We start from the raw sequence: 27,428 nt of genomic DNA, 5'->3' as shown, positions 1-27,428 counted from the left end.
GTGATAGGGGACATGAGTGGGGGCCTGGTGGAGGCTGCCCCTGCACTGCTGGGGGGTGGGGGTGGTGGGAGACATGAGTGGGGGCCTGGTGGAGGGTGACCCTGGTGGCTGGGGGGTGGGGGTGGTGGGAGACATGAGTGGGGGCCTGGTGGAGGCTGCCCCTGCACTGCTGGGGGGTGGGGGTGGTGGGAGACATGAGTGGGGGCCTGGTGGAGGGTGCCCCTGGTGGCGGGGGGGTGGGGGTGATAGGGGACATGAGTGGGGGCCTGGTGGAGGCTGCCCCTGCACTGCTGGGGGGTGGGGGTGGTGGGAGACATGAGTGGGGGCCTGGTGGAGGCTGCCCCTGCACTGCTGGGGGGTGGGGGTGGTGGGAGACATGAGTGGGGGCCTGGTGGAGGGTGACCCTGGTGGCTGGGGGGTGGGGGTGGTGGGAGACATGAGTGGGGGCCTGGTGGAGGGTGACCCTGGTGGCTGGGGGGTGGGGGTGGTGGGTGACATGAGTGGGGGCCTGGTGGAGGGTGACCCTGGTGGCTGGGGGGTGGGGGTGGTGGGTGACATGAGTGGGGGCCTGGTGGAGGCTGCCCCTGCACTGCTGGGGGGTGGGGGTGGTGGGAGACATGAGTGGGGGCCTGGTGGAGGGTGCCCCTGGTGGCGGGGGGGTGGGGGTGATAGGGGACATGAGTGGGGGCCTGGTGGAGGCTGCCCCTGCACTGCTGGGGGGTGGGGGTGGTGGGAGACATGAGTGGGGGCCTGGTGGAGGGTGACCCTGGTGGCTGGGGGGTGGGGGTGGTGGGAGACATGAGTGGGGGCCTGGTGGAGGCTGCCCCTGCACTGCTGGGGGGTGGGGGTGGTGGGAGACATGAGTGGGGGCCTGGTGGAGGGTGCCCCTGGTGGCGGGGGGGTGGGGGTGATAGGGGACATGAGTGGGGGCCTGGTGGAGGCTGCCCCTGCACTGCTGGGGGGTGGGGGTGGTGGGAGACATGAGTGGGGGCCTGGTGGAGGCTGCCCCTGCACTGCTGGGGGGTGGGGGTGGTGGGAGACATGAGTGGGGGCCTGGTGGAGGGTGACCCTGGTGGCGAGGGGGTGGGGGTGATAGGGGACATGAGTGGGGGCCTGGTGGAGGCTGCCCCTGCACTGCTGGGGGGTGGGGGTGGTGGGAGACATGAGTGGGGGCCTGGTGGAGGCTGCCCCTGCACTGCTGGGGGGTGGGGGTGGTGGGAGACATGAGTGGGGGCCTGGTGGAGGGTGACCCTGGTGGCTGGGGGGTGGGGGTGGTGGGAGACATGAGTGGGGGCCTGGTGGAGGGTGTCCCTGCACTGCTGGGGGGTGGGGGTGGTGGGAGACATGAGTGGGGGCCTGGTGGAGGGTGCCCCTGGTGGCTGGGGGGTGGGGGTGGTGGGTGACATGAGTGGGGGCCTGGTGGAGGCTGCCCCTGCACTGCTGGGGGGTGGGGGTGGTGGGAGACATGAGTGGGGGCCTGGTGGAGGGTGCCCCTGGTGGCGGGGGGGTGGGGGTGATAGGGGACATGAGTGGGGGCCTGGTGGAGGCTGCCCCTGCACTGCTGGGGGGTGGGGGTGGTGGGAGACATGAGTGGGGGCCTGGTGGAGGGTGACCCTGGTGGCTGGGGGGTGGGGGTGGTGGGTGACATGAGTGGGGGCCTGGTGGAGGCTGCCCCTGCACTGCTGGGGGGTGGGGGTGCAGGGGGACATGAGCAGGTGTGCAGGGTAGTCCCCTGTTTTGTGGGCTGCCTGCAGGGGCTGTGGAGGGTGTACAGGGAACACCTGTGAGGACCCACCCAGCCTAATTGCGTGTGATAATTCTCGCACACCCCTGTAATACACGTACCTGGCCAAATCGCATGTGAGAATTCCCGCGCACCCCTGTAATACACGTACCCAGCCGAATCGCGTGTAGAACTTCCCGTGTACCCCTGTAATACACGTACCCAGCCAAATCGCGTGTGATAATTCCCACATACCCCTGTAATACACGTACCCTGGCCAATCGCGTGTAGAACTTCCCACGCACCCCTGTAATACACGTACCAAGCCAAATCGCGTGTGATAATTCCCACGCACCCCTGTAATACACGTACCTGGCCAAATCGCATGTGAGAATTCCCGCGCACCCCTGTAATACACGTACCCAGCCGAATCGCGTGTAGAACTTCCCGTGTACCCCTGTAATACACCTACCCAGCCAAATCGCGTGTGATAATTCCCACGCACCCCTGTAATACACGTACCTGGCCAAATCGCATGTGAGAATTCCCGCGCACCCCTGTAATACACGTACCCAGCCGAATCGCGTGTAGAACTTCCCGTGTACCCCTGTAATACACCTACCCAGCCAAATCGCGTGTGATAATTCCCGCGCACCCCTGGAATACACGTACCCCGCCAAATCGCGTGTGATAATTCCCGCGCACCCCTGGAATACACATACCCAGCCAAATCGCGTGTGATAATTCCCGCGCACCCCTGTAATATACGTACCCAGCCAAATCGCGTGTGATAATTCCTGCGTACCCCTGTGATACACGTGCCCTGGCTAATCGCGTGTAAAACTTCACTGATATGCACGTTACCCGCTTTGCGTTCCTTGTTTGGCAGCCCTGTGGACTGGTCCAGGGTTAGCGCTGCCCTTTGCGATGATTTAGCGATTTTGATGGCTTTTCCTTGCACGAGGGCGTTCTTGGGGGCGTTACTGGCGCTGCTGCAGGGTCGCTGCGATACTCTGCACCACGGATGGTTTGGGAGCCTGAAATACATGAATACGCTGTGCGCGGAAATCGGTTTTAGCGCACGTGCCTGGCGCAGTCAATCGCACGCGGACACTCTGCGCCAGCCGCTTGCGACACTTTTCTGCGAAATTCTATGAATTACCCTGTTAATTTATAGGTATGTTTTTGTTTTCCAGTACTAATAGTAAGTACATTAGAAATTCTTGTGGATCTTCCTGCGAGTTTATAGTGAATTTCACCATTCCAGCACAGTAGTCCAATTGTCGTCTTATTCCAAAAACACTATGGGCCTCATTCCGAGTATGGTGGTAAGGGATAGCGGCCACCGGTAATGAGACCGGTGGCGGTATTCCCTTACCGCCATACTCCGAGTTCCCTCTGCGCCCTCGCCTTTAACGCCTGCTTTGAGCAGGTGTTAAAGTCGAGGGCGCAAAGGGGCCCCCAAGCCAATAACGGTGACCGTAATGAACGGTCAGTTATTTGCATCTTCCCCCTTCCCATTGAGCCCTATGGGGGCTCATTTGGGAATGGGGAAGAGCCTTGGTGAAAGGGGAATCACCGCCCCGCCAACCTTGGAATGGGGCGGTGATTCCGCCATCCACCAAGGCGCTGCCGTTCCGGGTATGGCGTCAACCTAGGCGTTAATAGCGCCATTGGTTTGTGCCGTACTCGGAATGAGGCCCTATATGTGTTGTCAGGATTGTTTGCTGCATTTCTGTGAAGTACTAACATTTGCAAACACAAAGGGTCTGTACTGTGTAAGTAAATGTTGTCAACAATTGGTGGTAATTGAAATAGAATATTCATTGCTACATTTGCATAGCAACTTACACCAACTATATTTGAGAATTTAAATGGTCCAGGTAGTTCTGTATCTAACTGCTTTTTTTGGAGTTTGTCTTCCTTCTTTAAAGAAGTACCTGGTTTACTTTCTCTAATTGATTCTTTTTTGTTTGTGGTACTTGATGAAGTATTAGTTTCTTTTACTCTCTTTGGGGAGTGTATAGTGAGCGAAGTCTATTATATTCTAAAATGCAAGGAATATCAGCGTTTACTTTACTTGCATCAAAGTTGATTAGAAATAGACCCTCAAGTGTACGTAAGCGCGATAGTGCTACGTAGCTCTAGCCTTCTTTAGAGACTGTGTTACCAATATCTATCATTGCTTTGTCTTGGGTAAGACCTTGTGATTTATGAATCGTGACTGCGTATGCAAGAGTTAGAGAAAATTGTTCTCTGCGTACATACATATCTTTGAAGAGAAGGAATCTAGCTGTTGAGCGTCCTATCCGTTTTACTTCTGAAAGTTTGTCAAAGAGTATATTGACAAACTGAATTTTGTTGTCACGTGGGTATGTTTGAAAGCCAACAACTGTACCCAGTGCTCCATTAACTAGTCCTTGGTCCACGTCAAGGTTACGTTTAAGCATTACTCTGCAATTTAAGGATAATTTTAACATCTTTTCTAAGCCTGCTGTGTTTGGAATTGATTTTTCTAAATTATTTAGTCTTGTTGTGGCTTAGTCACACATGGGTAGTGTCATACCATGTACATCTAGTTTGTCTGTGGCGCTAATTTCCATTATTGGTTGCATTTCTTTACCTAACATTATTTCATTGAATTTGAGACAGCTTGCAAGAGTTGGCATTAAGGCCATACAATTGACATTTTTGTGGGCTAATTGTTCCATAACATCTGTAGCACATGCATTATCGCCATAAAGTGCATTAATGTGCCGGGTTTTCAATGTTGCTTCTGCTTCTTTAGAAAGTATACCAACTCTCAAACTTTTTAAAATGTTGGCATAAGTTAGATCTGCAGATTGGCGCATGTTTTCTGTTAATTCTCTGTATTGGAAATGTTGCCAAAAGTTGACATTTCCAATGCTGCCAACAGTTTTGCGGCAGAGTTTGTGCCCTAATGTTTTAAAAATAGGTTCACCTTTTACTGGTGTTAATTGAAGCAGATCTCCAAAAATAATAATGTGTTTTCCTGCAAAGAGCTCTTCATAGTCTGTTTTGAGTACTTCTTGTAATCTGAGGTGAATCAAAGCTAACATCAGGTTGGAGACCATGCTCACTTCATCTATTAGTAGCATTTTCATTTGTTTCAATACTCTGCGTAATTCCATTGCAGCTTCTGCAGAAAGTTTGTAATAGTCTAATTTGTTCTGGTGTTATACTGGTAATAGTAGTAATCGGTGTAATGTAACACCACCTATGTTGTAGGCAGCTAAACCAGTGGGGGCAGTGACAACAGCTGACAGTTTGTTGTTTGTCAATTGTTGAAGGAACTTACTAATGATTTTGATTAGGAATGTTTTGCCAGAACCAGCTTCACCACTAACGTACAGTAGTATAGGTTTATAATTATGGCAGGAACATTCTTTATTTTCATGTTTTACACCATGTGCAATTTGTTTTGTTACTTCTTGAAAAATGCTACTTTGCTCATTGTTTAGTTTTGATTGTAGTATAGTTAAGTCTTCCTTATCTTCATACTGGCACATGGTGTTTTCTACTTCTATCATAGCTAATTCTGCCTCATTTGTTATTAGTGGTTCTCCCAGTGGTTCTTGGCTTCCTGTTACAGAAGGTTGACAACTGTCAGGAGTATCCTTATCTAGTTGGGCGTGGAGTTGTTCTTCATGTTGCTGTTCATTGTGCAACATTGTTTTGTACTGTGTAAAGTTTACATCAGTTATAGTGCTTTCATTTGCTTTGAAAGCATCCTCATATGAGTCATAGTTATCTAGTAATTGTTCTTCTTTTCTCCATGGTTTGAAGAGTTGTAGCAGGGACATGTAATATACTTCTTTATGTTGAGGAGTCTTCAATGACAATTTGATATGATTAATGAAATTTGGTTTAGTGAGTTTAACTAAGCTGCCTTCACAGTCTGTCACTCTATATTTACCTTTTTTTTCATCAGGTTTCATATTATTTTTGTATGTGTAGTTTTGGGCTATTTGGTATAGACACATGTTTTCCAAAGTATTACTTCTGTTTGGGTAGTATGTGTCCAATAAATTGTTTTTTAAAATGTCTTGGCTGTTGGGATCATGTTTGGCTATTGTTTCTATATCTTCATATGATTTTAGAACTCTTTTTCTAGATTTAGCTAGACCAAGACTTAGCCATACTATATTTTCAGATTTACCATACAATGAAGTACCAGTTAAACGATCAGCTGCTTCATAAGATCCACATTCTCTATGGGTGAGCATTTTTATGCCGAAGCTGTATAATTTCTGAGATACTGTTCTATCTGATGACAGGTCATTCCAGAGGTCTTGGAGCTCTGTCTTTTCTGCTTTAGTTAAGTATGCTGTGACATATCGTGCAACTGCAGTAGAATTGTCTGCAATGTACTGCACATCTATGTTTGCTTTCCATAAGTGGGCAATGATTGCATTATAATCATTGATATATTTTTCTTCTTCTTTTCTTTTTATGTAATATGTATTTGTAGGTCACTTACCTTTAACACTATGTCTAACTGAAGACATGAGGTTGTTAACGTGACCTGTATTTGTAACTGGTCTAGGGAAACTAAATCGGCATTTGGTGTAGTATTTGCCTTTGTTTTTGTATTTGCAACTACAATATTTTCCACATTTGTGTCTTTGAAATTGTAAAATCTGTGCACTATTTGTGGCTTCTGATGGAATTTCACAAGTGACATATTTTTCAATAAACTGTAAAACAGTGGCATCACTGTCTTGACCAAATTTAGGAGCATCTTTAATCCATAAAAGCATGTGGATATGTGGTGCTCCTCTGGCTTGGTATTCTTTTCTCCAAAAGAAGTGTTGCACTTCTCCAAGGGGAGGAACAGTTTTATTACAAATAAAATGTAGCATAGCAATGAAGCGATGGTGAAAATATCTTGAAACATTAACAGGATCCAAAGAACAAAGTTTTCCAGGTGTTAGAATATCTATGTTTGTTTTGTTTTTATTTGATATGCGTAGGAAATCATGTACATCTTCCCATGCATATTCTGCACAACTTAATGTAACAAACCAAGTGGGTGGGCCAAGGTTTCTGATCATACAACGTGCATCTCCATGACGTTGAAACCAGTACTCTTTAGTACCACGCATATTTGCTAATAGATTTGTAATATTTAATTGTAAAACCTCATCCTTTTGTTGCACTTTCTCTAATAATTGTGTAGCTGTCATATTTTGAAAGTGTGATCCTGATTTTAATATGTGTGCAACTCCGTAACATAAAGTTGCTAGTTCACTTTCAAAGAGTAGGTGGAATATGTATTCCACATTTTGTCTAAATCTGGGATCTTCAGAATACATCTGTAATGAGCGGTGTTCTGAAGCTGATATTTGAATAGGTCTATCATCATACCTTCCTCCTTTGCCAGTAGGAAAGAGTAGAGGAAAAGCACGTGCTTCTATACTTTTTTCCCATATACTGATTGGCGATCCTTTTGTTTGACGCATTTGGTAAGTTTCCAGTACATCTTGTACGGTGTCATTACAGTGCAAAGGATGAATTGTATAATGGTCTAAAGTATTTGATATTGTAGCAGGATCTAGTAGCTCAAATTGACCACCTTCTAGTGTTTCCTGAATTATTTCAGTTGTATCTTTCAAGTTTTCTTCAATATTAATTTCTTTGTAATATTCATTATTCTATTTAAGATATTGGAAGGCTTGTCTAACTTTATATAAATCTACCAGCTGTTGCCATATTCTTTTGTCTTTTGTAGGTACTCAATTTATTAATATAATTAAAGATTGCTGCATTGGACGTTGCACTCCTAGAGTATGCACATTTTCTTTTAGATTTAATGGTAAATAAACTACTTTTCCACGAATGCCTTTTACCAATTCAGAGGGAGGTAATTTTGCTGTTTTTGGTTGAAGGCGTATTATTGCTTGAAATGGGTGTACTGTTTGAATTATGATGCTCTCATATAAATTAAGTTGTTGTAGAGGTTTTGGTACTGGGTATAATTCCAAATTATTTGTGATAGAACGTGAAGGAGTTTGGTTGTTGTCAAGTTTTGTAGTGCAATAACTGCAAAGTATTAAGGGTTCAGTTATTTCATATTTGTTTTCTGCTACAAGGTAGAGAGCTAATTCAAACCATTTAGAATCTTCATTGTCTTCTATTTTGTATGATAGGTCCACAGTTTTTGTGTTACTTTTATAAAAAATTCTACGGCAACATACACATGCATGGTTTGGTACTTCAGCTGATGTACTTATAAATTTTAGTATTTCTTTTTTGTATGTGTTTAGCAAAAGGTTGCCATGTGTAGAATTGTTGCTTAATTGGTTTAAAGCTATTTCATTCTGTAAATGGTTTTCACTTCCAAAATATTTTTTCTGGATATAGTGAATTTCTTCAAGTATGTCTTTTGCTGTACCATGTAGAAGGATGTTATTTAACTTTGCTAGTGCTAAAGCAGGACTTTTAGCATAGTACAGTTTATAGACTAGATTTCTTATAGTTGAATGATGTGTTGATATCCTTTTGATATCATGGAAAGTGGTTTTACAAGTAGGTCCTGTAATGCAGGCCAATGAATGTCCTTGTAGTCCTGTGTACTTGCGCACTGGACAGCTATCTATATTTTGCAGTAATTTAATTTTGATTTTGTCTTTGCTTTTTACATATTTATTGAGGAATTGGCGTAAAGATTTGAAACATTGTTTGGGAATGTTACACATTGACATGTATGGCCATTTGTACACTAGATGTTCTGATTCAGTTGAATGGAGGGGTAATTCTAAGTTTTCAGGGCATATTTTTGTAAGGAGTACTTCTTGTTCCATTATGGTATTATTCACTTTTTCATAACCTCGACCACTGCTATTTATGGCAATTGTATTTGTTTGCTTTTGTTTGTACGCTTCTTCATTAAAATATGGTTCTGTGCTCGTAGTGTGATTCCATTCACCTCCGCAGATACTTAAGAAGTTCTTTCTGTTGACATTTCGCTTATTGAGAAGTCTTTTTTATAATTTAGTTATTAGTTTTGTTAGTGGTTTTATTTTGTTTAACAGTAAAATAAATACATTTCTTTTGAGAAGAATTGCACTGTCCATCAATGCTTCTAAGATTAATTTCCTACGATAGGTTTTAAGCTTTGAACCTGATTTCTCTCCTGTTTTTATAAGATTTTGAAGGACTTTGTGACGGTATATTTTGGCTAAAATACTTTTCTTGGTATGCTTACTTTGCACTATATTAAAATTTGAAGAAGTAGTTTTATCTGTACTGATAGCTGATTTTCTGTTAATTGTTTTTTGGTTTGTTTTACATTTTGATAGAGGAAGCAAAGTTCTTATACTTGAAACTTCTTGTGTTTCACTAAATGATTGTATTAGCTGTTTTGTTTCAACTTTTTTTACAAATTCTGCTAGAGATGGATGCTTATGTTGGACACCTTTATTTTTATTTGCTCTACTTTTGCGTTGCTTTCTACGGACTTGACTTTTGGTAGGCATTCTTTAGGGTCTGTTGAAAAAAATAAAGAAGATATGGGTTGGGGTGTTTGAGTAAGATGATAAAGATGTATGTAATGGTGTGTGATTGTGCATTGGGAACTAAAACTAGTAGGGATAGGTATTCTTGAATTTATGTGTTACTAAACTGGGGTTCAGATGACAAAAAAAAGTAAGCTAGTGGTGTTGAAAAGTACAAATAGTAAATCTAATGTATACAATTAAAACAGTTGTTTGTTCTATAATATGAAAATTGTAGCGGTTCAGTTGGGTAATTTGTGTGTCCAAAAATAGAAATTTGTGGGCCATTCTGGCTGTAAATCGCTGTTTAAGACATGGAAATTTTTGGACAAAATAGTACAAAATCTCTATTTTTAGAAACCAAAATAGCTTGTATTAATGTTATAGTATATTTGATTAATAATACAAATATTATGGTGATATTTTACTTACTTTTTTTAAAATTAACAGGTAACTTCTTAGTTTTTCTTTCTTCTTCGAATTCGGCTGCTTCTTTTCAGGAAACTGGTCTTCACTGCAATTGTAAAAGCTTCAAATTAGTAACTTTGTTTGTATATAGCACTGTTTTTAATTTAGATATTGATTTTTTTAATTGAAATCCTCAGTGCCTTCTGTAAAAACATTAAACTAATTTATTTACATAAGATACATTGCATCAGTTCAGTACATATGATATGTTCTTAATGAACAAATTGTATTGAATGACTAACTGTAGCAAAAAAAAATATCTTTACTATGTCTTGTGAAATTTATAATATATTAGTGAATACCACTATTTCAAGTAAACTGTTCTAGGTAATAGCGCCTCAATGTCATGTCTAATTTAAAGTAATTAAGTAAATAAATAAATAAAAACAAAAAATATGAAATTGTATAAGTATTTTTATAAAGGTTTAAACATAGATTGTGTTTGCATGCAATTTTGTTTGAATATATGTAGTCTATATATTTCATTTAAAAAATGTTAGTTTAACATGATTTGAGTGTGTGTGTATAAAGAAAGTAAATAGTATAAAGGTTTATAAGTGATAGTTGATTTTAGGAAATTGAAAAAAGTACAGTAAATTCATTTTACAGATTTTACAAGGTAAAAGTCTGTTTGAAAATGTGTTCATCTACTATACAGAAAATATGCATACCTGAAGTTTGTGTTCATGCATATGGATATGCATGGAGCTGCAAGTAGAAATCTTGAAGACTTGTACAGTATTTCTGGTAGATGGTGCTTGCCAATGATATGACACTTGTACTCAGAGAGATTCAGAGTACATTTGCAGTGCTCATCTATGATGATGCAGTTAGATGTAGAGGTCTTGAATTTGATTGGTTCGTGGTCATGTGATTTTTGAGGTACATCCAATGAGGGAATGGCAGAGAGAGTGTAGTGGAATTGGTTGAAGGGCTGTTCATGTTATGATATGTCCGCGGACATGGCGGTAGTTTGCGGACATCGGGAGTTACATCCAGGGATTTTTGGGTTCAGAAGTCATGCATATGAGAATAAGCACTGAAAGGGATTGGTCAGGAAAGTTTGGTGGGTTTGTTGTGCCAGGAGAGATTTTCTCAGATACTCTTTTTGCTGAGAGAACAAAAGATAGCTATGGCTGTGTGTTTCAGAAAACAGATTGTTTGGATTTTAGGAGATTCGTGGATACATTGGTTGAAGGTGCATGCAGAAAGCTGTGGAGTAGCTGTAGATCTTGGATTCCCACATGTGGAAGTACACTGGCATGGAGTACATGGAATGAAGTGGTTGGACTTGCTACCTCTATGTGCTACTTTGGAGACAGAGCAACATCCAGACATAATTGTAATTCATTGTGGAGGGAACAGTTTAGGACATGTGACTGGAATTTGTTTGCAATTTGCTATGAAAGAAGGACTTAGGAAGGTTATCGACATGTTTCCTAATTCTCAAGTGATATTTTCACGGATTGCGCAGAGACAAATGTGGCTTCGTTCTTCTTCATTTGGTCCACAAATGGAAAAAGCAAGGCGCAATGTTAATAAGGCTGTTTGTGCCTTTCTAAGAGATTTTGGCATGTCTTCTTTTCACAATGAAAATATTATGTTTTGTAGTGCATACATTTTTTGCAGAGATGGAGACCATCTTACTTATGCTGGCAATCAGATTTTTCTGAGAAATGTACAAAATGCATTGTGACCTTATTTGGAATTACAACAACGATTGTGAAGTAGATGTTAAGCATTTACAATTTTTGACTTACAAACACCACCCAAAGGCTCTTTTCAGAGCCACCACTTCTTTCCAGAGAAAATTACAATGTTTGTGATGGAGTAGCAACCCAATTTTTTAATGTTCGCGAACTGTCCGCGGACTTCTAAAAAATACAAAGAGCCTTGCTTCATTTATTTTCACTTCTATTTAACTGGGAAAGGCGGCTCTGAAAAGAGCCTTATTTTTTTTTGATTTTTGTAATTTTGTATTTTTTTTGGTTTTTCAGACACGACACACTAGGAGAGGAGGGTAAAGGAGGGTAAAGGGGGGGAAACCAACCACAGGAATAAGAAAGGGCGAGCTGAGAGAGGAAGATGTAGACTGGGTTTTATTTGGGTAGTGAGCAGGTCTTCTCGTGCTCTGAGACAATAGTCTCAAAAGCACTCCGAAGTCGCTCCCCCCTGCAGAGTACTGTGTCACAGTACTTACATACAACTGTGACCCTCGAAAGGTAAGGGTCATCAGCATTCTGTATGGCCTGTGAGGCAGCTTGAGGAAGACGCTGTCCCACAGAGGTGGTCCTTGTGGTGACAGGATCAGAAACAGAGGATGAAGAAGAGGAAATCAACCTGCTACGTTCTTCGCAAGGTACAACCCTGCGAATAGCCCCAGAGTGAAATTACCTCAGGTGTCGCTTCATAGTAGTGGTCCCAAAGCTGTACTTACCGTGCTTCCCGTACTGAGTATCATTTTGCACTCATTGCAGGTAACACGGTTCGCACGAGCCTTAGGAACATTACCATGAATGGTAAATAACCGCCAAACCCAAGACTCACGCCTAGTGCTTGTAGTAGGGTTTTCCTCTACCTCATTCTCATCATCCTCTTCTTCCTCCTCCGCATCCTCACTCCTGTTCCCCTCTTCAGGCCCTTGGGGAGGTGGTGGTGGTGGAGGGGATGGGGGTGGTGCTGAAGCAGGTGCAGCACCAAGTAGCAGTTCAGCAGCCAAGGATGCCATCTCGATGATGGTGTAGTCTGCAGGTGGCAGCAAAAATCACTGTGTTCTGAAGAATAGCCAGAAACACAATGGGAATAAGCTCTTGGGCGTGGTCTTTTATAGGGGTGCTTGTGCGCAGCTCGCGGACATGCGCGCTCTCCGCGGACAGATCGAACACAAAAAAAGGATCGGAAAGTTTCAAAAGGTATATAGAAACTCAAGATTGCTATGTGGGACTTGTGCCAAGGTGAGATTTTATTGAAAAATATTATGGATTAACTGAAAATGTACTTTTAAATTGTTCGGGGACACGAACAGTGTCCGCATTTCAGGACACACGATGAGCGTGGGCGCGGTCATATGATCCATTCGCGAACTAGTCCGCGAAGGAAGCGCCTGTCCGCAGGACACCAAGTGCACAGAGATTGGTTAGCGCATGCGCATTGATGTCCTACGGACTCTGTTCGGGTTCTGAAGTAATTAAAAGTGCGGCACACGTGAAACGAACATTTCAAGGCACCGCGTGTGTTCTTAGAACAGTTTAAACTTGGTAGCGAACAGTAAGGACAGATATAGTGTTCTTCAGGACACGTGTAATTTACTTTATGTACGAACATTTTAGGACACCAATTGTGTTCTTAGAACAGTTTCAATTGGGTAGCGAACAATACGAACAGGTATAGTGTTCTTCAGGACACCTCCATTTTCGTTAACGTACGAACATTTCAGGACACCAATAGCGTTCTTAGAACAGTTTGAACTTGCTAGCGAACAGTACCGGACAGGTATAGTGTTCTTTAGGACACTTTAATTTTTGTTTGTTTACGAACAATTCAGGACACCTCGTGTGTTCTTAGTACAGTTTCATGTTGCTAGAGAACACTACGAACAGTTGTACTGTTGTTCAGGACACATCATTTTCGTTTATTTACGAACATTTCAGGACACCAATTGTGTTCTTAGGACAGTTTTAAGTTGATAGCGAACATTACGGACAGATATAGTGTTCTTTAGAACACTTTAATTTTTGTTTCTTTACGAACATTTCAGGACACCACGTCCTGAACAGTTTCAACTTGCTAGCGAACAGTACGAACAGGTGTGGTGTTCTTCAGGACACCTCCATTTTCGTTTATGTACGAACATTTCAGAACACTCTCACTGTCCGCGGACACTTTTATTTTTTTTAAAAAAAACGGAAACTATTCACAATACAATATAAAAATTGAACTTTATTTAACATATATTAATAATTTATGACAGAGAAGGTGAGGCAGAAACAGAAACAAAAACAGGAGAATTTGGGGTTTCAACATGATTGGTATTAGGTGAAAACGTTTTGGATTATGGAGAGGGTTTGGGGATAATTGACTGGGATATGCTGAGGAGGGACAAGTACATGTGGGGCAATGGTACAAGGTTTTTGGTTTGAAATGATTTTCTACAAAAGTTGTTAAATTATTAAAATTAGCCAACAATACTTCAATTTGTTCTTCTATATTGTGAAGACTGTTATCCATAACACGGTTTTCTGAAGTTTTTTCTATTTTGGTATGCTCTGTACAAAAAAATAATATATATGTTAAATGTATATAAAAAAATAATAAATACATTGTTTATATTATAAAGTGTTTACCATTAGTTTCACTATCTTGTGACATTTCTTCATGTGGGAAATTGTCCTCTAGCCATTCCAGAGTACTAGACATTTCTGTGAGAAAAAAAAAAAGATAATATATTTTTTAATCTAATACAGAAAGTTTATAAATATATGAGTAAAATGAAGTACACTTACTATTTCTTTTAAGATAAGTCCTATGTATTCAGTGGTTCTGGTCTTGTTCTCAGTTCAGTTGTGTCTGTGAGGTAATTATGTTGGAAGCCAATTTATCTTGTGGTATATTCCATTTCAGAACATATTGTATTTAAATGAATGGTTAGTGTGTTACATATATGGGTTACATTTCTTATGTATTACTATATATAATGTGTTTGTGTGCTGCTTTTTGAATTTGTTAAATGTTCCTATATTATGATATAACAATCAAACATACCCCACCACCCCTCAGTTTTTAGCTAGTGGTACTGTTCTCCGAACATGTCCGCGAACATTAAATAAGTTCGCGGACATCAAGTTCATAAGAAGATATCTAGTCAGTTCCACATGACATGTATATAAAGTCAAAGTCATTATTGTTAAGTTGTGCTACTAAAAAACTATGAAATCCAGTGAAAAATGTTGTTAAAGGGACGTTATGGTTAAGTTGCGTTAATAAAAACCTTTGAAATTCAGTGAAAAAAACATTGTTAAAGGGACGTTATGGTTAAGTTGCGCTACTAAAAACCTATGAAATTCAGTGAAAAAACTTTGTTAAAGGGACGTTATGGTTCCAAGTAAAACCGAAAAACCCTTGAAATTCACCAGTTATGGTAAGCTAAGCAACCATAACTTGCGCCACCACCGTGCACTGCTAAGACTAACACCCAGGACATCAAAGATGACATCACAAATGTCATTGATGACATCACTGATGACATCACATGTCTGGTCACTATTTTTTCTTTTGCTGACATATCTAGGCCACATGGTTTTCTTCAGTAACAGTCAGAAACTAAGAATTTTATTTTATTTGTAGACATATCCTTCTAGTAGATTCTTACAGTAATTCCCTTAGAGTACAGTCACATCATATGAAACATATACATATGGGAAAACACAAGCTTGAAAGACAGCAATCCTTTTTGTGCATAACGATAATCACTAGACTTATGAGCACTTTCTGATAGTTCTGTTGTTTTTTTTTTTATGTCTGTACTTTCCCTGTATATGGTCATATTTGTATACATTGTACTCACACTACTTTCCTTAGGGTCCAATCACATCAAGTGATACATATACATAGGGTAAATAGCAGCTTTGAAACAGAGCAATCATTTATTTGCATGAAACTAATCAGTTAAGTTATTAATTGTTTCTGCTACTACTTTTTTGCTAACTTCACTTTCCCTGTATATACCCATATTGGTATGTGTTCTTGTGTCTTTGTGTTTTGTATATAGTAATGCAATTATGTAATACATGGGTTTTATTAGCTACTTATTACATATTTCACAGTACACAAAAATCTATTAAGAAAACAATTATCATTTCATTATTCAACATATTAACATTACAAAATATCATACCTTCATCTTGTATGCTGCACACAATATTATGTTTCTGTATGAGTAGCTTAGTATACTAGATAGAACCCCATAATAGGATGCTATTTATATCAATGCATCGTTCAATGCACTTATTAGGGTATATTTCTTGCAATGATTCTTGACAATTTTTTCGCAACATAATAAGAATCCCTTCTACACATATTTCATGAGAATTACATACACATTTGATGTCATCAGTGATGTCATCCATGACATTTGTGATGTCATCTTTGATGTCCTGGGTGTTAGTCTTAGTAGTGCACGGTGGTGGCGTGAGTTATGGTTGCTTAGCTTACCATAACTGGCAAATTTCAAGGGTTTTTCGGTTTTACCTTTAACAAAGTTTTTTCACTGAATTTCATAGGTTTTTAGTAGCGCAACTTAACCATAACGTCCCTTTAACAAAGTTTTTTTCACTGAATATATATATATATATATATATATTTTTTTTTTTCCTTTTCCGGAATGTCCCAATCCACTTATTGCTTGAAGGGACTCTCCCTACCTTATTTCCTTTGTATGAAGGTTGTCTCCATGACCTTCAGTCTGGCTTCAGAGCTGCCAGAGTCAAGGAAACTGCTCTCCTGAACACCTGTGAAGATCTGCTCTCTAACCTTGATTCCAGTATTCCTTCTGTCCAGAATCCTCCTTGACCATTCCTCTGCTTTTGACACGTTCAACGGTCAACTACGCCATCCTGATTAATCCTGATCAAACAACTCCATGAGAACCTGGACATCACGGATCAGGCCCTTGAGTGGCTGACTTCCTTCCTCTTGGACAGCCCCTCCAAGGTCCAACTTGGTCCCTTCTGTCCGCTCCATCCTCTCACCCTGGTTTTTGAACCTCTACTTGGCCCCTTTGGCCCACCTGATCTCCACCTTATCCTCTAACTTTCAGTGTTATGCGTTTGACACTCCGCTTTCCTTCAGGCTCTCCTCAAACTCCTCTCCTATCTCGCTCATTCCTGACTGTCTATCCGCGATTGGTGTGCCTCCAACGATCTCTGCCTTAATGTCAATAAATTGGAGATCCTTCTCATATGGACTCCTGCCCCTGCTTTCCCCCTCTCACTCTGGCCGCCCGCCTTGGGCCCTCTTCCTTCACCTTCCTGTGAGGCAAACAACCTTGGTGTCATCTTTGACTCCACTCTCTCTTTCTCTCCTCACATCTCGGACGTTCCCAAGAAGTCCCATTACCAGCTGCTCCTCCTCAAAGGGACTGGTCCATTTCTCACTTTCCCCCAGAAGCTCACTGTCTCCACAGCCCTCGTTCTATCTAGGCTGGACTACTGCACAGCCTCTTTCTCAATCTGCCTTCCTCTACTCTCCACCCTCTGCAACTAATCCAGAACAGGACTGCGAGACTTATCCTTGGCCTCAAGTCCAGGAATCGTATCTCCCCTCCAGCCCTGAAATCTCTCCACTGGCTTCCACTTGCTGCAAGGATCAAGTTCAAGACCCTTAGCATTGTCCACAAGGCGTTCTGGGCCTGGGGCCCGCACTACATCCAACGCTCTCTTCCAAAATATCTTCCTTCTCGAGCCCTTCACTCAGCTACCTACAACTCTCTAAGGGTTAGACGCTTCTCCGGGCAGAGATCTCTCTGCTCTCTCCGCTGCAGGCGCCTCCCTCTGGAATAGCCTCCCTGTCCCTCTCAAACTTGAGCCGGAACACCTGAAGTTCCGGAAGCAGCTCAAAACTTTCCTCTTCTCCTCTGCTTTCTCTCTCTCCCATCCCTGCTGGCCTACCTGACCTACCTCTCTGATGTACCGACTGGTTGCTTGGCTACCCTCAAAGTCTCACTGAGTCCAGACTTTATCAGTCACCCTTGCACTGCTTCTCAGCCTACCACGCACTTAGGGCTGCAACTGTAACCCTACAGTCCCTTGTACTCCATGCACTACCCGGAGCCATGCTGCCCTGGCTGCACATACTCAGAGCATTGCTGCCCTGTTTTTCCCTCCCCTCTCCCTTGCACTTCCCCCCTCCCTTTCCCCTTGCACTTCTCGTTCTCGCACTTGCACAATCTGAATGACACAAGGCCTAGTAAGATCGTTTGTCTTGTCCTCCCTCTATCTTCCCTCCCTTGTCGCGCCTAGAAACACTTGTGTACAGGCGCGTTATAAATGATTTATACCATATAATTTGATCACAGATGCCCAGAAAAATATAAAAAGCCGCAGTAAGAAATGGCTAGACTGGCAGCACCCAAATGGCAATCTAGCCAGGTAATTCACTTAGCAGGACTGCTTTATCAGAAAGGCCCGGTTAAAAAAAGTCATATCAAACTGAGGAATAACTAGACTGGCTGAACCAAAATGCCTCTCTAACCACTCTAATACCACATATCATACCTGCTTAGCCTGGACATGGAAAGCCATTATGATTTGTTGCACAATACTGCCCCCCAACTTCCCCCACACATCCCCTCTCCCTCCCAACCCTAACCCAACCTCCAAGATCAGCTCCTGGGCCCAGAATTACCTCCACGTCCCTCTTCCTTGTCCCAGAGCTTACATATGAGGCTCTTTGCCTCATAGGTAGTGGGACTAGGAGTAATGAAGATTACAGGTAGCTAAATCGGGCAGTACCTCCATGTACCTCTACCTCATCCCAGTACTTGTGTAGAAGGCAGAGTGCCTTATACACAAGTACTGTCTCATACACACTGGGACGAGAAAGAATAGGGCTAGGAGTAATGAGTAATCAAGGCATTAAACACAAGTATTGGTGCTACACCATTGAGTTGACTGGGATTCAGCACCCCCCGCCTCCCCTCAGACATTTTGGGCTACGTTGACTCGACCTGACTGACCTTCAGACCATGGCACCTGGGTTTCGCTGTTAACAAGAGCCCAGCAATTACTAACATAAAGCATTTCACTGTTAGTACCTGCATTCAAATGCCACATTTTTTAGGCATTTGAAATCGTGATGTGGGTTTAATACTTGCATGCCAGGGGATTGATTGGAAGGTAGAGAGGGAACAGGAGACCACTCATTCTCACAGCAGTCCATAAGTGGGTGCTTTCAACCTTAAAGGAGAGAATTAACTGCTTGTAACATTGAAACTGCACCAGCATAGTCTCATTAAAATGTGTAAAGAAATTAGAAGCCCCGAAACAAATAAGTTTGACCCTCCACCACCGCCCATGAAGTTAGCGGCTCTCCCAACATTTGAAGGGTTAGCCCCCCGAAATGTAGGTTTTGTTGCGACCCTGAATGCAAGCACACACACCATTCACCATATACACACACACACAGCCCGTCATCCATACATTTAAGTTTGCACCCTTTCACCATACAGGTACACCCAGGCAGCCACCCATACATTTAAGTGTGAACCCTATCACCATACAGGCACACCCAGGCAGCCATCCGTACATTAAAGTGAGCACCCTTTCACCATACACTCACCCAGGCAGCCACCTATACATTTAAGTGTGCACCCTTTCACCATACACTTAAACGTCATGGGGTTGAGGGGAGCCCTAATACTACAAAAATAAATTACAACTATGCCGGTCTGGAAACAACGGTGCCGGTAAGCTTACCAGCACCGTTGTTTCCGGACTGGTATATTACAGGTCAGGGGGTGGTTCCCGTCCCCCCGGCAGGTCAGACCTGCTGGGCAGAACGGCACCCTCCCCCACAGAAGCACTGGCACAGTTATTAATGGTGCCAGTGCTTCCGTGGTCCCCATTCCCATAGAGTCAGAGGGAAATAGGGACTTACCATTTGCCGGTGCCTGAGTTCCCGGACTGCCAGGGTTGTAATCCCCAGGTGTTACCGGGAAGTCGGGCACCGGTAAATCATTACGGGTCCAGCAGCAACCTGCCGTTAGCACCGGAACGGTTACCGCCAAACCCGTAATGAGGCCCATTGTTTCTTTTTGAAGTCCCTCTGACTTCATAAAGAAATTATTTCTGTTAAGGACCGAACCATAACAGAAATAATTTCTCTGTGAAGGCAGAGGTCTTCAAAATAAACTATTTATTTTTGAAGTCATAGGGCTCCCTCCACCCTGTAACATGGAGGCCTCCAGCCTAGGGTCTTCCATGCCATGGGGAGGGCGGATCGCTCGGACTTCAAAAAGAACATTTCTTTTTGCAGTCACTCTGCCTTCATAAAGAAATGATTTCTGTTACAGAAATTATTTCTTTATGAATGCAGAGTAAACTCAAATAAAAAAATATTTTTTTTAAAAAAAATATTTGTCTTTTTTTTCTCTAGTGGGGCCCCCTCACAGGACATGTGCTGGTGGGGCCCCCCCGCACCGTGGGGGCCGCGGGGGCCCCTTTTACGCCAGTGTGACAACTAGGCAAGTCAACAAAAGATGTGGCCACTTTGTGAGTGGAAGTGCCGGGAGTCCCAATGTATGAGATTTACAAAGCTGCATCTTATGCAAATTCCCACACATTTCCAAACCATCACAGGCTGCAGATGGAAGAGTATGAGTCAAAGGGCATGGTTGACCCAAAGGCTGTCACACTGTAATGAACTTGATTTTCACTCTAATATAATGATCACCAAAGTGCATAGTGCACCGAGTATGGATAGATCATTTCACGACTGGGATCAAGAGGTCTGAGGAAATCTTGCAACAGTTGGTATGTCTCGAAATGAAGTACTGGAAAGAGGAAGAGCAAAATGGGTGCCATGCAAACTTTGCTTACCAGTAATCATCATTAACCCTACTCTACATTGTACTGATCACGTTACTGAAAGTCACCACACCCAGCTACTATGGGCTGGATCACTCATCACCAGCTAGGTAGAAATGTATGTATGGGGTTATGCCAACCCCATAGATACAACAGGGTGGAGAAACAAATTAAGTAATTATTACTGGTTACTATCTTCTTTTTAGTGGGTGGGCGAACTTTAACTGAAGCAGTCTGTAGAGGGAGATTTGACAAAGTGTAGTGAAGATTACTCATTTATAAACTTGTTTGCTGACAAGAATGATTGCAGACATTGCCATAATTGCTTTGTTAAGCCGTTGTCTGCGTTATGTCCTCTCAGCAAGACAAATTGTAAAGTAGAACGCATTAGAGGATAGAACATTTAATGTTGTCAGTTCGAGTGCAGAAAAAAACAGTATGGCTAGGCATCACATTAATGACAACAGAATGTGCTCTGCACTAACCCTGCATAATGGTAGAATATTAACTGGAAGTTACCTGTGCTGTCTTTTGGAGGAATTGTGCTGTTTAGAATTGCTCCTACTGGAAGACGCCAGCAAATATTTCCTTTTCAAAATGCCTTACCCTATGCGTGCACAGCATAGAATTAAGACATTCTTTATCGACAGTTGGATCCAATATGTTCTCTTCTCCTTCAGTTGTCCAACACCTCATCAAGGCATTGAAAGCCCAGCACCCTAGCAAACATTAACCTGCAGCACCCCCTTTTGTCTCCCCTCTTTACCATATGCAATGCTGGTTCATGGAGACAACGCAGAGGATAGAAAAGGAGTGCAACTTTCCACTACGGGTGTATTCCACCTGGTGTTCCAAAAGACATCATAGAGAACTCAAGCAAGATCAAATATATCCCTATAGTTGGTGGCTAACCATCTATAATTCTATGGCTGTTTAGAGGCATAGACAGGGCAGGGCCAGGGTGGGCAAGGCCCATCTAAAATCTGTACATGCCCACTCAGCAGTGCTGTGCAGCCATTTACAGATGTTAATGTCACTGCGGTGTGCCCAACTACATTAGCTCCAGGCCCACCTGTTAGACAATCCTGTATACGCCTTTGCACAGCATTTTGAATCAATCTGTTTTCGACTTAAGCTATTCTAGACAAGTTCGTTTCCAAACCCTGCACTTACAAAAGGTCAGAGTTCCCTCAAATGCTCTTCTAAAATATGGGTCTATTGGGTTTAGCGTTCTTGTGTTTAACGTCTTGAGCCCTAAGGACACAGGGATGCATCATGATGCTTATTGGTGATAAAGGAAAGAATGCGCTTTATCTTCTTTCTTTTTCCAGAATATGCCATTGTCTCTGTGTTATAGGAACATAGATATTGCAGTCACACCTACCATGCAGTGCTCGCAATTAGCTGCAAGGATCTCATTAACGGGCCCGGAGGAGTCAACTCATGGGCCTCCATTATATACAACACCCCTGCTACAGTCCTTCGAACGCTGCCATTGAAATGCAGTGGTGCTAACTTACAATTTCCACCGAGAAGTCTGATGCTGCTTCTGTTCTGTAACAGTGTCATACATTGTGGCGGTATTCATATTTGGAAAAATAAGATTATCTATACACCTAGACAATCTTCCTGCACGCTAGCAATTTCAGTATTATTAAACTGTCAACCATTATTAGAATGCAATGTTGGTGATTTGTGTGAACATTAGAAACGCTCTAACTACGTCATATCGTATTAGTACAATTGCCTGTTTCTTTCATTCCAGCTCATGGTTGTTTATGGAGAAGGGCAGTTTTGCTGTCAATGCTCAGGTAATGCTTACTTTTTTCTAACGTGATATGAATGTTGCTAATATGGCATGATTCAAATTCTAGAAATCTAACCCAAAAGGACAGGCGTGTCTAATACAATTCTATGCAATGTGTACCTATCTTGTAAAGTGACAAAGTGAAATAATGCAAGTCCTTTATAACCATTGAATTGTTCAATTTCAGCACTATATTTGGTTTATTAGTCATGGCTAGAGTCTGCCAACACGCATTGCTAGTGTGTAGAGCTGTGATTATAATATTACTGACAGAGTGAAAACACATATTTCCGGAGTGCAGTGCCGCACAGATGTGAAACTAATAAGTGACACCCATAATCAATTCCTTGCTGACAAGCAATATGGTTGCCAGTAAACTCTAGGCGCAATACGGGGGTATAACTTAAAATGACCATAGGTAGAAGTTTAAATGTACATGAAATGCGCAAAGAAGCCAAATGCTGAGCAAATACAGAAGGCATGATTAAAACAAATAAAAATAATAGTAATAATAATACTCATCATAATCATAATAATTATAATCATAATAATACTCATAATACAAATACATCAGACGAGTATGTGCATGTGCATTTCAACACATGTGTTCGTTAAACACATGCACAATATCTACAAGAGTATCCAACTCAGAGGTGAAAAAGTAGAATTATTATTTATTATCTTTTTGGAAAAAACATTATTGTATATATTATGTATAGCCTAACCAAGTTTTCATCCTGCTTCTTTTATTGGAGTAACTATAAAACACGAATAAACACATCAAACCAGAAACATGAATTGCTAATAACTTTTGACTCGTGCAATGGATTTTTATGAAATTCTGAAGACAATTAAGGATGCCCCCTCTCAACTTGACCCCAACTGCAAGGTTTGGTAAAGATTTGTTAAAATAAAAAAGTTATTAAATAACACACACAAAACGTTGCAGCCTACTTCCCATTCATTTTTCCATAGACAAAAAAGGTACATGTTTCTCTGAACTGCACGGTCCAAAGCGCTGGATGGAATTGGACCAACTCTGAAACAATTTCCGCAGACAGAATTGACGTTAGCCCTTTTAATGGTTTAGGGTTATTCCATCCAGTAGTTTTTAAAACATTTGATGGAGAAGAGGTTGATCCCTCTGCCCCCAAAAAATAGGTATATATTCCCCATGGGGCATTGCAGCATTGTTTACAGAAATGAAAAAGCCATCCTCTCGATTTGCTGGTCAAAATCATGCAAATGTCCTCAGTCTAGAGGTGGAGGGAGGGAAAAGGACACCAAGCAAAATCTGGGAGTGGGAGGGAGTCTAGGGAATGAGTTTGCAACACAAAGCTTTTCTGTAGCCTCAGCTATGGGCACAACGCCCGTGAATAACTAACATTTCATAGCAAACTGCGTCACAAAACAGCATGTTTTGTGGGTGGAATGGGAGAGGGCAGGGAAGATGTCTAATAAATGAGCACAAGTTGTAAGGCCACTTAGAGCAACATGGCCTAATGGGGCTGGCCCCTTCTCCTTCTTTGCTTTGAAGCTGTTCAGGGTCCATCCTGGTTACAGCACAGCTGGGAGACAGTCCACAGTCCTGATGCCAGGCGTTTTCTTTATTTGAAATATGTCAAAATCAGGTTGCGATTGATGAACATCCTTCAGCAATGGGTTGCAAGTGTCTTCTACAATATAGAGTGAGTATGGACAAAGGATGTGCCCACTGGCCATGGCCATATATACATATGTAAAAATGTGTATATTTTGTAAAAAAAAAAAAAAAGATTAATAGACATGGTTAGACATGGTCAGATAATTGCAGCAACGACTGGAGGGCATAGCCACAGTTATGAAAGCATCAACCACTGTGTGGCATATGTACGTCTTGTTCAAAACTGTGTCACAGAAATGCCAAGTGCCATTGGGGGAATGGGTGAGGGCAGGTGAGGTAGGGGACACTTGGTGAGGGTTTCGAAGTGTGGTTTTTCCAGATAGTTATGGCTATGAAACAAATAACTTCATTGGTGTTGCTAAATCTACAGGTATACAGCATGCAGCCAGGCATATGTAGGCGCAATAATATATCCTGTCAGTTGATTGATTACTGCTGTACACGCAGATATGTAAATAGCCACAAGTATTAAGCTATACATTTCTGTTCAATAATCATATTATTCTGTGGATGTTAGACCACATCATTTTAAATGTATTTCGGATTTCTTGACTTCACCTCTCTATTTGTCTCATTTGAACTTTTAAAGGTTGGCAATGTCTGCTTTTGAGTTAGTAAAACATGTATATGTATCTGTGGCTACAAGATTGTGTTAATAGCCATGGGTTGTATAGCGTGGCTATTAAAAGATGGTTGGAAAAAAAGTGTTGGATGTGTTTCAGTGTTTGTAATTGGTTGGTGTTACTGTTGTAATTGTGTATTTTTTACTTTGATAGGCTGCAGTAATAATGTGTCAGCCATTTTAGTACTTTGCTTCCTATAGTCTTCTTTTTCTGCGATTGATTTTTTAAAGTATAAAAGCCACCATTTCTTACATGTTTCTCATTCTGATTGCAGAACTCACACTGTGCACATGCTGGGATGTGGCTGATGTAAAAGTAAGTGTCAGTAAATATTTATGTATTTCAAGGTTTATTTGCACTGATGTGTGTGTCAGCTTTAATAACCACTGCTATCATATGGCAACTATTGCCACTATTTTCCACTTTCCTCCATCAATTTGCAGTTTATTGTACCATGAAAGTGTTTAGAAAGTGCATTCGTCTTACTTTATGGAATTAGAAAAATGATAATGCTTTACAGATATGCTAATAAATATACACATAGCACACGACTGTAAGTGTTTTTGTAATAAACATCCCCATGCAAGGGTTGTTGCAAAACATACATGGCACTTTGTTCATTACTTTAAGGCTGTGTTCTGTAATTGTGTTTTGTAGGTCCTCCATTTCCATTAAAAGCCCAATACTTATTGGATGGCCTTGGCATAGTGAGCATGAAATGTATCGTTATTGGGTAATTAATTAGAATCCCTGCTACACACACATTGGTGAATTTATGTATTTTTTATTATAGTTGAGGGAGATAGCCTTTAATAATGAAGAACATTAAGCATGTCCTGACGAAAAGGAGCCAGTCCTGAGGAAAAGAAGCCCAAAATAGGGACAGAATTTTGTTGAAACCAGAATAAGGATGATAATTGGATGCCCCTGTATTAGTTCGATATACAAGATTTTTTTTTATTAGCAAAATAATTGTTTCTTTTAGTAGACTTCAAGTAGACTGTGAATTTTGTTATCTTTTTGTCTTTCGCTGTCATGTTAAAATGATTGGTCCTGCACTATATTTTTAGGTCTTAGAACTTTGCACTTTGATTGTCATGTGCTTTATCATTTTGCTGAGAGACTGTTTGTGATCCATTTATGCTTTTTATTTATTATTATTTGATGGTTTGTTGATGGTTTGTTGAATTTTCAAATAACGTTATGTTGTATATATGCTTGTGTTTGTTAGGATTCTTACTTCCACCTTGCTGTATAAACGTTGACTTTATTGTTATTTAATTGATTAAGTTATTAAGTTATTTGTTGCTGTATTTATTGCAACCTTTACACACACACTTACGTTGTAAAATTATTGTTAACTTCTGTGTTAAAATGTGTAAATGGCCAAACCTACCTTCTGGTAACTTACTTTATGCTATTAAATATAGCCATCCCTGTTCATACAGCTATACATTAGCAGTGTTGTTTTCTGAAGCTATTATAAGTAGATGTTACTAAAATGCAGCACATTTCTCTATAGATAAAGCTACACTATCTGATATGGTCTGCTATCAGATTACAATTAGTGCCAACATAGTACACCTGCTCTCAACAAGTTCCATTACAAGTATTATAGAAACATGTTTCCATTGCTCGGTCCTTACTTGTGAATAAGGTGCACATGGTGTGGCTCCTAATTCACCTGTGCATTTTTTAGCTGCCACTAAAATGCTAGTAAATAAATAGATTTTTAAAAGAACAACAACATTTATATTCAACGATTTCCCATTTTCTATGTAGGTTACTTATCAATAGAAAATGAGAATATTTAAAAAAAAAACAGTTTACACTCTCAGCGGAGTAGGTCTAAGTGTTGTATGTGGAAGGATGTCTGCAAGCTCTACGATGGCATGTTGGAAGGTTCATGGTGTAGCTGTTTTCTTTGCAGAACTTTAACCAGACCTTGTTTGCCTCTTTTTGAGACTGGTGCTCCTTCACTATAAATTATCTCCAGCTGTTAGATGTCCTGGGAGGGAAAATGGAACACAACTTGAAAAAAATTTGAGAAGTAGCAATATGCCACTCAAAATAAAAATATTTAAAAAGAAAACAACTAACTGAAATAATGAATTGATAGTTTCCTATGAGGTTAAAGGTGTTTTGCTTGCACTTGTCCTAAAGTTTGCCTGCAATGAAATGGCACCAAATAAATGTTGTCCCAGTTGACTTCCGACAACTGAAATGGCAAGCTCTGCAAGAAGGTTCTACACAGTGTACCTTATAATGTGCAATCACAGAGTTTGCGAACATTTGTCCCCAATCTACAATTAGTCTGGCTCAAACAGGAAAAGTAAAGCAGTTGTCTTTGATTATGGTGAATATGCACATCTATGCACAGCAACCAATCCAGCACGCAACTTGTATGCGCAGTTAGGAGTCATGTGTCACTGCGTTACCCCAGTGCACCCTACCATAGTCCCAGTTCCCCTCAAACACCATGCTTCCAGCCTCTGTTCTCTCACGATCTGATTGGTCAATTCTGCATGTGTCGGTTACCATCATAGTCGTGCCTACAAAACTCGACACACAATTGGTTGAGGCTCTAGATGCGACTACGAGTCATGTGTAGGTGCTTCAGCAGAGCACAAAATCTGATTGGTCGATATTCTAGGCACGAATGTGCATAGCCACATTAATGAACCACGCCAATGATTGGGCCCTCTCATTGATACAACTAGGAGTCATGTGTAGGCACGTTTGCGGTGCGTGAAATCAGATTGGTGGATGGTTTAGGTGTGAATGCGCATTGCTGTGTTAATGAACCACCATGCCTGATTGGCCCTTCTCATTGAGGAAGATATATAATGGGCACATTCCGATTGGTCAATGCAGAAGGCACAAATGTGCATAGCCTTGTAAATGAACAACAATGCTTTATTGTGCTTTCTCGTTGAGGCGGCTAAATAGTGGACGCAATCCAATTGGTCAGCGTGGAAGGCGCAAATGCACGTAGCCGCTTTAACAAACCGCGCCACCTGATTGGGCCATCCCATGGACACAGCTAT

This window comes from Ambystoma mexicanum, chromosome 5p (genome assembly GCF_040938575.1).
Source record: "Ambystoma mexicanum isolate Mex_15411 chromosome 5p, UKY_AmexF1_1, whole genome shotgun sequence".
NCBI classification, from domain to species: Eukaryota; Metazoa; Chordata; class Amphibia; order Caudata; family Ambystomatidae; genus Ambystoma; species Ambystoma mexicanum.
The sequence above is the reverse complement of the archived record's forward strand: the minus strand, read 5'-3'. Positions refer to the sequence as shown.